The sequence below is a fragment of the Bufo bufo genome, chromosome 11 (genome assembly GCF_905171765.1).
Source record: "Bufo bufo chromosome 11, aBufBuf1.1, whole genome shotgun sequence".
NCBI classification, from domain to species: Eukaryota; Metazoa; Chordata; class Amphibia; order Anura; family Bufonidae; genus Bufo; species Bufo bufo.
In genome coordinates this window covers 9286449-9301002 of record NC_053399.1, presented here as the reverse complement: position 1 = coordinate 9301002, position 14554 = coordinate 9286449, and positions in this window count along the sequence as shown.

Genomic DNA, 14554 nt, shown 5'->3' with positions numbered 1-14554 from the left:
AGCGCCAAAGTGCTCGTGTGCTCGGGGTGCTCTGGCCGAACACATCGGTATGCTCGTGTGTTCTACCGAGCACCTGAGCACAATGGAAGTCAATGGGAGAACCCCAGGCACCCCCTGCTTGGAAGAGAAGAGGTTGTATGGTTCACAAAAAAAGATTAGAAATCGATGGAAACCCCATCAAAATGGTTTGTAAACAGTATTAGGAGGATAGCTGGTTGCGTCTTGGACTCCTATTATCTATGACATACAATAAACAACCACACAAAGGCTATATGCCAAAAGCCAGGTATATGCAAGCCATCGATCTATCCATGAGACAGATGACAGGCTTAGTCAGCATACCTTACAATGGCAGCCTTGTGCACTATGACACATTCCAAACCAGCTCTCATCTGACTGAGAACCAGTAAGCCTCAAAGTTAATTCAGATCTGTTGGATGGCTTGGGTGGACCTGCGCACCTAGATCAATATCATTAGGGAGACAAACGTTTTCTGATTGTCCTAACATAACATTCAATAACCTTTCTATACAGTTTTGTCATGTGAAAACTCCTTTGCATAAACATGGGCAAATGGGAAAGACATGCAAATAAACAGAATCTGCCTTGTTTTTCAGCTAAAAAAACATTTGCATGGAAAATTTTCGATCTACACTACTCATGAACAGCGCCATCTATTGGTTTCATAGTCTTATGACAAGAGAAATAGTATTGTCATAAGACTATTAAACCAATAGATGACGCTGTTCAGGAGTCATTAACTGCGCCATCTATTGGTTTCATAGTCTTATGACAAGAGTAATAGTATTGTCATAAGACTATGAAACCAATAAATGGCACTGTTCATGAGTCATGAACAGCGCCATCTATTGTTTTCATAGTCTTATGACAAGATTATTAGTGTAGCCTTTTGCATGGAAAATTCACGATAAAAATTTACGATCTACACTACTCATGAACAGCTCCATCAATTGGTTTCATAGTCTTATGACAACAGTAAAAGTCTTGTCATAAGACTATGAAACCAATAGATGGCGCTGTTCATGACTCATGAACAGTGCCATCTATTGGTTTCATAGTCTTATGACAATACTATTACTCTTGTCATAAGACTATGAAACCAATAGATGGCGCTGTTCATGAGTCATGAACAGCACCATCTATTGGTTTCATAGTCTTATGACAAGACTATCACTCTTGTCATAAGACTATGAAACCAATAGATGGCGCTGTTCATCTTGTTGGGCGCTAGTAAGTGGGGCACACTGCTCAACACAGTCCACACACTGTGTAACACTCAGCCTATAACAGCCTGCGCTAACACTGAGGTGTATATCGGATTGCTGCTATCATTCACACATATTCTAGCACTTTATCTGTGGTAATATAAGCTTGCTAGGGTGTATTTGAGGACTATTGCCCTGCTTGTAATGACTCATGAACAGCGCCATCTATTGTTTTCATAGTCTTATGATAAGACTATGAATCCAATAGATGGCACTGTTCATGAGTAGTGTAGATCGCGAATATTCTAATCGTGAATTTTTATTGAGAATTTTGTATGCAAAAGGCTACAATAATAATCTTGTCATAAGACTATGAAACCTCTAGATGGCGCTGTATAACTCACAGCTCTCTCCCTATACTATGTATGACTGACTGCTCTCCTCCTATACTGTGTATAACTGACAGCTCTCCTCCTATACTGTGTATGACTGACAGCTCTCCTCCTATACTGTGTATGACTGACAGCTCTGCTCCTATACTGTGTATGACTGACAGCTCTCTTCCTATACTGTGTATGACTGACAGCTCTCTCCTCCTATACTGTGTATAACTCACAGCTCTCTCCCTATACTATGTATGACTGACTGCTCTCCTCCTATACTGTGTATAACTGACAGCTCTCCTCCTATACTGTGTATGACTGACAGCTCTCCTCCTATACTGTGTATGACTGACAGCTCTGCTCCTATACTGTGTATGACTGATGGCTCTCTTCCTATACTGTGTATGACTGATGGCTCTCTCCCTATACTGTGTATGACTGACAGCTCGCCTCCTATACTGTGTATGACTGACAGCTCTCTCCCTATACAGTGTATGACTGACAGCTCTCTCCCTATACTGTGTATGACTGACAGCTCTCTCCCTATACAGTGTATGACTGACAGCTCTCCTCCTATACTCTGTATGACTGACAGCTCTCCTCCTATACTGTGTATAACTGACAGCTCTCCTCCTATACTGTGTATGACTGACAGCTCTCTCCCTATACTGTGTATGACTGACAGCTCTCCTCCTATACTCTGTATGACTGACAGCTCTCCTCCTATACTCTGTATGACTGACAGTATAGGGAGAGAGCTGTCAGTCATACTGTGTATGACTGTGTAAGACTATAGGGAGAGAGCTGTGTATGACTAATGTCTCTCCTCCTATACTGTGTATGACTGACAGCTCTCTTCCTATACTGTGTATGACTGAAAGCTCTCCTCCTATACTGTGTATGACTAACAGCTCTCTCCTCCTATACTGTGTATGACTGACAGCTCTCTTCCTATACTGTGTATGACTGACTGCTCTCCTCCTATACTGTGTATGACTGACAGCTCTCCTTCTATACTGTGTATGACTGACAGCTCTCTCCCTATACTGTGTATGACTGACAGCTCTCCTCCTATACTGTGTATGACTGACAACTCTCTCCCTATACTGTGTATGAATGACAGCTCTATCCCTATACTGTGTATGAATGACAGCTCGCCTCCTATACTCTGTATGACTGACAGCTCTCCTCCTATACTGTATATGACTGACAGCTCTCCTCCTATACTGTGTATGACTGACAGCTCTCCGCTAATACTGTATATGACTGACAGCTCTCTCCCTATACTGTGTATGACTGACAGCTCTCTTCCTATACTGTGTATGACTGACAACTCTCTTCCTATACTGTGTATGACTAACAGCTCTCCCTATACTGTTTATGAATGACAGCTCTCCTCCTATACTGTGTATGACTGACAGCTCTCTCCGTATACTGTGTATGACTGACAGCTCTCTCCTTCTATACTGTGTATGGCTGACAGCTCTCTCCCTATACTGTGTATGACTGACAGCTCTCTCTATACTGTGTATGACTGACAGCTCTCTCCCTATACTGTGTATGACTGACAGCTCTCTCCCTATACTGTGTATGACTGACAGCTCTCTCCCTATACTGTGTATGACTGACAGCTCTCTCCCTATACTGTGTATGACTGACAACTCTCTCCCTATACTGTGTATGACTGACAACTCTCTCCCTATACTGTGTATGACTGACAGCTCTCCTCCTATACTGTGTATGACTGACAGCTCTCTCCCTATACTGTGTATGACTGACAGCTCTCTCCCTATACTGTATATGACTGACAGCTCTCCTCTTATACTGTGTATGACTGACAGCTCTATCCCTATACTGTGTATGACTGACAGCTCTCTCCTCCTCTACTCTGTATGACTGACAGCTCTCCTCCTATACTCTGTATGACTGTCAGTATAGGGAGAGAGCTGTCAGTCATACTGTGTATGACTGTGTAAGACTATAGGGAGAGAGCTGTGTATGACTAATGGCTCTCCTCCTATACTGTGTATGACTGACAGCTCTCTCCCTATACTGTGTATGACTGACAGCTCTCTCCTCCTATACTGTGTATGACTGACAGCTCTCCTCTAATACTGTGTATGACTGACAGCTCTCTCCCTATACTGTGTATGACTGACGGCTCTCCTCCTATACTGTGTATGACTGACAGCTTTCTCCCTATACTGTGTATGACTGACAGCTCTCCTCTAATACTGTGTATGACTGACAGCTCTCTCCCTATACTGTGTATGACTGACAGCTCTCTCCCTATACTGTGTATGACTGACAGCTCTCTCCCTATACTGTGTATGACGGACAGCTCTCTCCCTATACTGTGTATGACTGACAGCACTCTCCCTATACTGTGTATGACTGACAGCTCTCCTCCTATACTGTGTATGACTGACAGCTCTCTCCGTATACTGTGTATGACTGACAGCTCTCTCCCTATACTGTGTATGACTGACAGCTCTCTCCCTATAGTGTGTATGACTGACGGCTCTCCTCCTATACTGTGTATGACTGACAGCTCTCTCCCTATACTGTGTATGACTGACGGCTCTCCTCCTATACTGTGTATGACTGACAGCTCTCTCCCTATACTGTGTATGACTGACAGCTCTCTCCCTATACTGTGTATGACTGACAGCTCTCTCCCTATACTGTGTATGACTGACAGCTCTCCTCCTATACTGTGTATGACTGACAGCTCTCTCCCCGTACTGTGTATGACTGACAGCTCTCTCCCTATACTGTGTATGACTGACAGCTCTGTCCCCGTACTGTGTATGACTGACAGCTCTCTCCCCGTACTGTGTATGACTGACAGCTCTCTCCCTATAGTGTGTATGACTGACAGCTCTCCTCCTATACTGTGTATGACTGACGGCTCTCCTCCTATACTGTGTATGACTGACAGCTCTCTCCCTATACTGTGTATGACTGACAGCTCTCCTCCTATACTGTGTATGACTGACAGCTCTCTCTGTATACTGTGTATGACTGACAGCTCTCTCCCCGTACTGTATATGACTGACAGCTCTCTCCCTATACTGTGTATGACTGACAGCTCTCTCCCTATACTGTGTATGACTGACAGCTCTCTCCCTATACTGTGTATGACTGACAGCTCTCTCCCTATACTGTGTATGACTGACAGCTCTCTCCCTATACTGTGTATGACTGACGGCTCTCCTCCTATGCTGTGTATGACTGACAGCTCTCTCCCTATACTGTGTATGACTGACAGCTCTCCTCCTATACTGTGTATGACTGACAGCTCTCTCCCTATACTGTGTATGACTGACAGCTCTCCTCCTATACTGTGTATGACTGACAGCTCTCCTCCTATACTGTGTATGACTGACAGCTCTCTCCCTATACTGTGTATGACTGACGGCTCTCTCCCTATACTGTGTATGACTCACAGCTCTCTCCCTATACTGTGTATGACTGACGGCTCTCTCCCTATACTGTGTATGACTGACAGCTCTCTCCCTATACTCTGTATGACTGACAGCTCTCTTCCCGTACTGTGTATGACTGACAGCTCTCTCCCTATACTGTGTATGACTGACAGCTCTCCCCCTATACTGTGTATGACTGACAGCTCTCTCCCTATACTGTGTATGACTGACAGCTCTCTCCCTATACTGTGTATGACTGACGGCTCTCTCCTCCTATACTGTGTATGACTGACAGCTCTCACTATACTGTGTATGACTGACAGCTCTCTCTCTATACTGTGTATGACTGACAGCTCTCTCCCTATACTGTGTATGACTGACAGCTCTCCTCCTATACTGTGTATGACTGACAGCTCTCTCCCTATACTGTGTATGACTGACAGCTCTCTCCCTATACTGTGTATGACTGACAGCTCTCCTCCTATACTGTGTATGACTGACAGCTCTCCTCCTATACTGTGTATGACTGACAGCTCTCTCCTCCTATACTGTGTATGACTGACAGCTCTCTCCCTATACTGTGTATGACTGACGGCTCTCTCCTCCTATACTGTGTATGACTGACAGCTCTCACTATACTGTGTATGACTGACAGCTCTCTCCCTATACTGTGTATGACTGACAGCTCTCTCCTTCTATACTGTGTATGACTGACAGCTCTCTCCCTATATTGTGTATGACTGACTGACTGCTCTCCTCCTATACTGTGTATGACTGACAGCTCTCTCCTCCTATACTGTGTATGACTGACAGCTCTCTCCCTATACTGTATATGACTGACGGCTCTCTCCTCCTATACTGTGTATGACTGACAGCTCTCCCTATACTGTGTATGACTGACAGCTCTCTCCTTCTATACTGTGTATGACTGACAGCTCTCTCCCTATATTGTGTATGACTGACTGACTGCTCTCCTCCTATACTGTGTATGACTGACAGCTCTCCTCCTATACTGTGTATGACTGACAGCTCTCCTCCTATACTGTGTATGACTGACAGCTCTCCTCCTATACTGTGTATGACTGACAGCTTTCTCCCTATACTGTATATGACTGACAGCTCTCCTCCTATACTGTGTATGACTGACAGCTCTCTCCCTATACTGTGTATGACTGACAGCTCTCCTCCTATACTGTGTATGACTGACAGCTCTCTCCTCCTATACTGTGTATGACTGACAGCTCTCCTCCTATACTGTGTATGACTGACAGCTCTCTCCCTATACTGTGTATGACTGACAGCTCTCTCCCTATACTGTGTATGACTGACAGCTCTCTCCTCCTATACTGTGTATGACTGACAGCTCTCTCCCTATACTGTGTATGACTGACAGCTCTCTCCCTATACTGTGTATGACTGACAGCTCTCTCCTCCTATACTGTGTATGACTGACAGCTCTCTCCCGTACTGTGTATGACTGACAGCTCTCTCCCTATACTGTGTATGACTGACAGCTCTCCTCCTATACTGTGTATGACTGACAGCTCTCTCCCTATACTGTGTATGACTGACAGCTCTCTCCCCGTACTGTGTATGACTGACAGCTCTATCCCCGTACTGTATATGACTGACAGCTCTCTCCCTATACTGTGTATGACTGACAGCTCTCTCCCTATACTGTGTATGACTGACAGCTCTCTCCCTATACTGTGTATGACTGACAGCTCTCTCCTCCTATACTGTGTATGACTGACAGCTCTCTCCCTATACTGTGTATGACTGACAGCTCTCTCCCTATACTGTGTATGACTGACAGCTCTCTCCTCCTATACTGTGTATGACTGACAGCTCTCCTCCTATACTGTGTATGACTGACAGCTTTCTCTCTATACAGTGTATGACTGACAGCTCTCTCTCTATACTCTGTATGACTGACAGCTCTCCTCCTATACTGTGTATGACTGACAGCTCTCTCCCTATACTGTGTATGACTGACAGCTCTCTCCCTATACTGTGTATGACTGACAGCTCTCTCCTCCTATACTGTGTATGACTGACAGCTCTCCTCCTATACTGTGTATGACTGACAGCTTTCTCTCTATACAGTGTATGACTGACAGCTCTCTCTCTATACTCTGTATGACTGACAGCTCTCCTCCTATACTGTGTATGACTAACAGCTCTCTCTCTATACTCTGTATGACTGACAGCTTTCTCCCTATACAGTGTATGACTGACAGCTCTCTCTCTATACTCTGTATGACTGACAGCTCTCCTCCTATACTGTGTATGACTGACAGCTCTCTCCTCCTATACTGTGTATGACTGACAGCTCTCCTCCTATACTGTTTATGACTGACAGCTCTCTCCTCCTATACTGTGTATGACTGACAGCTCTCCTCCTATACTGTGTATGACTGACAGCTCTCTCCCTATACTGTATATGACTGACAGCTCTCCTCCTATACTGTGTATGACTGACAGCTCTCTCCTCCTATACTGTGTATGACTGACAGCTCTCCTCCTATACTGTGTATGACTGACAGCTCTCTCCTCCTATACTGTGTATGACTGACAGCTCTCCTCCTATACTGTGTATGACTGACAGCTCTCTCCCTATACTGTGTATGACTGACAGCTCTCTCCCTATACTGTGTATGACTAACAGCTCTCTCCTCCTATACTGTGTATGACTGATAGCTCTCTCCCTATACTGTGTATGACTGACAGCTCTCCCCCTATACTGTGTATGACTGACAGCTCTCTCCCTATACTGTGTATGACTGACAGCTCTCTCCCTATACTGTGTATGACTGACAGCTCTCTCCTCCTATACTGTGTATGACTGACAGCTCTCTCCCTATACTGTGTATGACTGACAGCTCTCTCCCTATACTGTGTATGACTAACAGCTCTCTCCTCCTATACTGTGTATGACTGACAGCTCTCTCCCTATACTGTGTATGACTGACAGCTCTCTCCTCCTATACTGTGTATGACTGACAGCTCTCCTCCTATACTGTGTATGACTGACAGCTCTCTCCTCCTATACTGTGTATGACTGACAGCTCTCCTCCTATACTGTGTATGACTGACAGCTCTCTCCCTATACTGTATATGACTGACAGCTCTCCTCCTATACTGTGTATGACTGACAGCTCTCTCCGTATACTGTGTATGACTGACAGCTCTCTCCCTATACTGTGTATGACTGACAGCTCTCTCCCTATACTGTGTATGACTGACAGCTCTCTCCCTATACTGTGTATGACTGACAGCTCTCTCCCTATACTGTGTATGACTGACAGCTCTCTCTATACTGTGTATGACTGACAGCTCTCCTCCTATACTGTGTATGACTGACAGCTTTCTCTCTATACAGTGTATGACTGACAGCTCTCTCTCTATACTCTGTATGACTGACAGCTCTCTCCCTATACTGTGTATGACTGACAGCTCTCCTCCTATACTGTGTATGACTGACAGCTCTCTCCTCCTATACTGTGTATGACTGACAGCTCTCCTCCTATACTGTGTATGACTGACAGCTCTCCTCCTATACTGTGTATGACTGACAGCTCTCTCCCTATACTGTGTATGACTGACAGCTCTCTCCCTATACTGTGTATGACTGACAGCTCTCCCTATACTGTGTATGACTGACAGCTCTCTCCCTATACTGTGTATGACTGACAGCTCTCTCCCTATACTGTGTATAACTGACAGCTCTCTCCCTATACTGTGTATGACTGACGGCTCTCCTCCTATACTGTGTATAACTGACAGCTCTCTCCCTATACTGTGTATGACTGACAGCTCTCTCCCTATACTGTGTATGACTGACAGCTCTCTCCCTATACTGTGTATGACTGACGGCTCTCCTCCTATACTGTGTATAACTGACAGCTCTCTCCCTATACTGTATATGACTGACAGCTCTCTCCCTATACTGTGTATGACTGACAGCTCTCCTCCTATACTGTGTATGACTGACAGCTCTCTCCCTATACTGTGTATGACTGACAGCTCTCCTCCTATACTGTGTATGACTGACAGCTCTCTCCTCCTATACTGTGTATGACTGACAGCTCTCCTCCTATACTGTGTATAACTGACAGCTCTCTCCCTATACTGTGTATGACTGACAGCTCTCTCCCCGTACTGTGTATGACTGACAGCTCTCTCCCCGTACTGTATATGACTGACAGCTCTCTCCCTATACTGTGTATGACTGACAGCTCTCTCCCTATACTGTGTATGACTGACAGCTCTCTCCTCCTATACTGTGTATGACTGACGGCTCTCTCCCTATACTGTGTATAACTGACAGCTCTCTCCCTATACTGTGTATGACTGACAGCTCTCCCTATACTGTGTATGACTGACAGCTCTCTTCCTATACTGTGTATGACTAACAGCTCTCCTCCTATACTGTGTATGACTGACAGCTCTCTCCCTATACTGTGTATGACTGACAGCTCTCCCTATACTGTGTATGACTGACGGCTCTCCTCCTATACTGTGTATGACTGACAGCTCTCCCTATACTGTGTATGACTGACAGCTCGCCTCCTATACTGTGTATGACTGACAGCTCTCCCTATACTGTGTATGACTGACAGCTCTCTCCCTATACTGTGTATGACTGACAGCTCTCTCCCTATACTGTGTATGACTGACAGCTCTCTCCTCCTATACTGTGTATGACTGACGGCTCTCTCCCTATACTGTGTATAACTGACAGCTCTCTCCCTATACTGTGTATGACTGACAGCTCTCCCTATACTGTGTATGACTGACAGCTCTCTTCCTATACTGTGTATGACTAACAGCTCTCCTCCTATACTGTGTATGACTGACAGCTCTCTCCCTATACTGTGTATGACTGACAGCTCTCCCTATACTGTGTATGACTGACGGCTCTCCTCCTATACTGTGTATGACTGACAGCTCTCCCTATACTGTGTATGACTGACAGCTCGCCTCCTATACTGTGTATGACTGACAGCTCTCTCCCTATACAGTGTATGACTGACAGCTCTCTCCCTATACAGTGTATGACTGACAGCTCTCTCCCTATACTGTGTATGACTGACAGCTCTCCCTATACAGTGTATGACTGACAGCTCTCTCCCTATACTGTGTATGACTGACAGCTCTCCCTATACTGTGTATGACTGACAGCTCTCCTCCTATACTGTGTATGACTGACAGCTCTCTCCCTATACTATGTATGACTGACAGCTTTCTCCCTATACTGTGTATAATTGGCAGACTTCCAGCGTTTGCAGTCTGCAGTGGGGGCCTCCAGAAGCTCCTGATTATGGGGGCTCCTCCTCGTACAATGTGTGGCACCCGGCCTATGCCGGAGCTGCTCAGTACTGATTTCCTCAACATGACTGGGTCGTCAGTGACCCAGCGTTTTCATCAGGGTCTCTGACAACTGCTTATGTTTCCTTCACATAGGAGCATAAAACTGTTAAAGATTCCCTTCCCTGGTAAAGCATGGAGCCCCGTTTTTTTTCATGAATTTTGATTAGACTCAATCACCCTCAATATAAATCAGTCGATTATTGTACAATTTTAAGCAATAAATAAAGTTGACTTAAAATAAAAAATACAAGGGAATGTAATAAATTGCGCTCATTACCGGATCGCGTCGCCTCTGAACTTGGTGCTTTTTTGCATTCAGCTTCCCTCCTTGCAGTCCCCATATAGGTGACTGATTATTGCCTTCCCCTTTCATACGTCTCCTCAGTTAGCCCCTGCTTGGCTTATTAAGTTGGTATATCAAGTCAGCGTGTCCCTTAGTTATCGTACACAAACTGTAAGCGCGCGGCATAATTCCGTATCTGTCCCTCTACCTGTCATTTCACTCCTCTTTACTGATGTTGAAAGAAATTCCTACTGTCAGTCATATAAGCAATTCACTTTGTTCCGCGGCAGTGACATCCTTGTTTTGTTTCCCCCCACCGCCCGGCACCACAGAACCGGCTCCTCGAATTAGCATTCTCGAAAAATTTAGACTACCTCATTAGACTGAATAAATTTAAAAGCTGATATATATTTTTTTTTTTGAGATGTCCTGACTTCTCCATCGTCGCATTTTCGGCGTGTTTGGAAAGAGTCGCAGAAAAGCTTGGCTCGCAGGGATGTATTTTATGTTTTAAGGACCACGGGGTGTTTTAAGGCTTCAAAAACCGCCTTTCCTAAAATAGTCTCTTAATTATGATGTTTCTGTCGCGCTGGATCGGCCTTTATGGTTCTTCCACGCAGGAGGAGTTGAGTCTGGGAATTGCGTCGAAAAGGGGCTTGGTGACAGTAAGGTTTAATTGGGGACGAGCCGAGGAGATGGCGGCGGGCGGTGAGGGGGGAGGTATGAGGTAAGCAGTCACAATTTGTTAGAAAATGCGCAATGTATACTGATATCCAGGTGCCTCATGTTCACGCTAATCCAGTCCCCTGGGGTACATAAGTTATTTACACGTAAATAATGGCTAGGTACAACACTGATAGTGACCCGCTACAGCACAATACCTAGTCTTTACTGGTACCTCCTGGCGCTGTGTAGAAACTTAGAGGCATCTTGTATGTGTCAGTGGAAATAAGGAGATCTCAAAGTTCTCAGACTGTCAAACGTTTCAGAGAACTGCTCGCCAGCGACGGCATCTCTGCCGACCGCCCCATGCACATGCATGCTCGGCTCACCTGCGGCCGCTCCTAGAGGTGAAAAAAGGATTGGGCATGTTCAAATCCAAGTGCCGGTTCCCCCTTCCTTTCAAAATCTGCAATCGGGGGAGAGTCGAGAAGCTCTCATAAAAATAACCGGTTGATTGATCTATTACTGCGCCGGTGTTGGGTACAATAACTTTAACCCTTTGAGAAATATCCAGCTCAAAATTTATGTCCGCCTTTGAATATTATTTCATGTTGTGTTTATTTATTTTTTGTCGCACGAAATTTGTCGCACCAATGTCGAGCAACAGTTTTTTAAATGGTAGCCTATGGTGTCGCATTGCAACATGCTGCGACTGCGACACGGCAGTCGCAAAAAACCCATCCAAAATGGATTTTTCTGCGACTGTCGCAGGTCGTAGGACAACATCATAGACTATCATCAAAAATTGTCGCGCGACATCAGTGTTGCGCGACACATGTTGCCGTGTAGTTGTGCCCTATGTGTCGTCGTGTAGCCCTAGCCTAAAACATTTTAAATCAATTTTTATTGAGGTTTTTGGGAGGCAAAATAAACAAAACACTATTTTGGAATTTAATTTTCTGATATTCACATAACTGGCCGTTATAGATGTGGTGATACCAAATATTTTGTGAAAAAAATACTTAGGCCCCTTTCACACGGGCGAGATTTCCGCGCGGGTGCAATGCGTGAGGTGAACGCATTGCACCCGCACTGAATCCGGACCCATTCATTTCTATGGGGCTGTGCACACGAGCGGTGATTTTCACGCATCACTTGTGTGTTGCGTGAAAATCGCAGCATGCTCCTCTTTGTGCGTTTTTCACATAACGCAGGCCCCATAGAAATTAATGGGGTTGCGTGAAAATCGCAAACATCCGCAAGCAAGTGCGGATGCGGTGCGATTTTCACGCACGGTTGCTAGGAGACCATCGGGATGGGGACCCGATCATTATTATTTTCCCTTAGAACATGGTTATAAGGGAAAATAATAGTATTCTGAATACAGAATGCTTAGTACAATAGCGCTGGAGGGGTTAAAAAAAATGTAAAAAAATGTAACTCAACTTAATCCACTTGTTTGCGCAGCCGGCATCTCTTCTGTCTTGTTCTGTGAGGAATAGGACCTTTGATGACGTCACTACGTTCATCACATGGTCCGTCACATGATCCATCACCATGGTAAAAGACCATGTGACTGACCATGTGATGAGCGTAGTGGCGTCATCAAAGGTCCTATTCCTCACAGAACAAGACAGAAGAAATGCCGGCTGCGCGAACAAGTGGATTAAGGTGAGTTAAATTATTATTATTATTTTTTTAACCCCTCCAGCGCTATTGTACTATGTATTCTGTATTCAGAATGCTATTATTTTCCCTTATAACCATGTTATAAGGGAAAATAATACAATCTACAGAACATTGATCCCAAGCCCGAACTTCTGTGAAGAAGTCCGGGTCTGGGTACCACAGTCAGTTTTTTATCACGCGCGTGCAAAGCGCATTGCACACGCGCGATAAAAACTGAGCAACGGAACGCAATTGCGTACCTACTCGCGCGGGTTGACTGCAATTGCGTACCTACTCGCGCGGGTTGACTGCAATTGCGTACCTACTCACGCGGGTTTGCCGCAATGCACCGGGACGCATCCGGACCTAATCCGGACATGCTCGTCTGCAAGGGGCCTTATTTTTCATAAAATAAATATATATTTTTTTTCAAATTTTTGCTCCCAGCACGGGACTTGAACCTGAATATTCTCTGATAATAAACTATAATGCTTTTGTATTGCAGTGCATTATGTCTGTAAACTGTAAATCTGATAGGATGTCTGTTAGGACATGTGGCCTTTGGGTTTCTGGATTCAGAGATATTCGAAGTTCAGGGATTCCCAGATTTTACATAGAATTTTGTTTATCTGGCTAACCGATTTGCTGTTAGGAAGCTGTAGGGAAAATACAGAGTTCAGCGAAACAATGTGTTACACGGTTACAAATATCTCCCGCATCCGTGCATTCTTTAGCCAAGAGTCTGCAAAAATGCTTGTACTTGCCCTCATCACCTCCCGCCTAGACTACTGTAACATCCTCCCCTATGCCCTCCCATCTAGCACCCTCGTACTTCTCCAATCTATCCTATCTGCTGCCCGACTAATCCACCTCTCACCCCGTTACTCCTCTGCCCTCTACCAATCCCTTCACTGGCTCCCCTCTGCCCAGCGAATTCAGTTCAAAATACTAACAAATACATACAAGGCCGTCCACAACCTGTCCCCTCCCTACATCTGTGAGCTACTTTCCCGATACATCCCCGCACGTAATCTCCGATCCTCACAAGACCTCCTTCTCTCCTTTTCCCACAATCGCCTACAAGATTTCTCCCGTGCATCCCCCGTACTATGGGACTCTCTACCCCAACATATCAGACTCTCACCTACAGTGGAATCCTTCAAAAGAAACCTAAAAACCCACCTCTTCAGACAAGCCGACAACCAGTGACCCTGCTGCCTCTATACCGCCAGGACCAGCTTTACCGTCCCGTGTCCTTCTCTCATACCCTGTATATTGTAAGCCCTCGCGGGCAGGGTTTTCCCTCCTTCTGTACCAGTTTGTATGTATGTGCACCTCTTATCATACGTACAGGTCCATCGAATGAATGGCGCTATAATAATAAATAATAATAATGGTGGAGCGTGCATGGTCAGTCTGAGCCGGTCTGAGTGCGAGTTGCCCTTTGCAGGACGGCATATGACTTCACTTGCAGCCCCATGTAAACCCGTCCTATCCAGGTCAGACCGGCCTGCCAATGAACACTAGTTC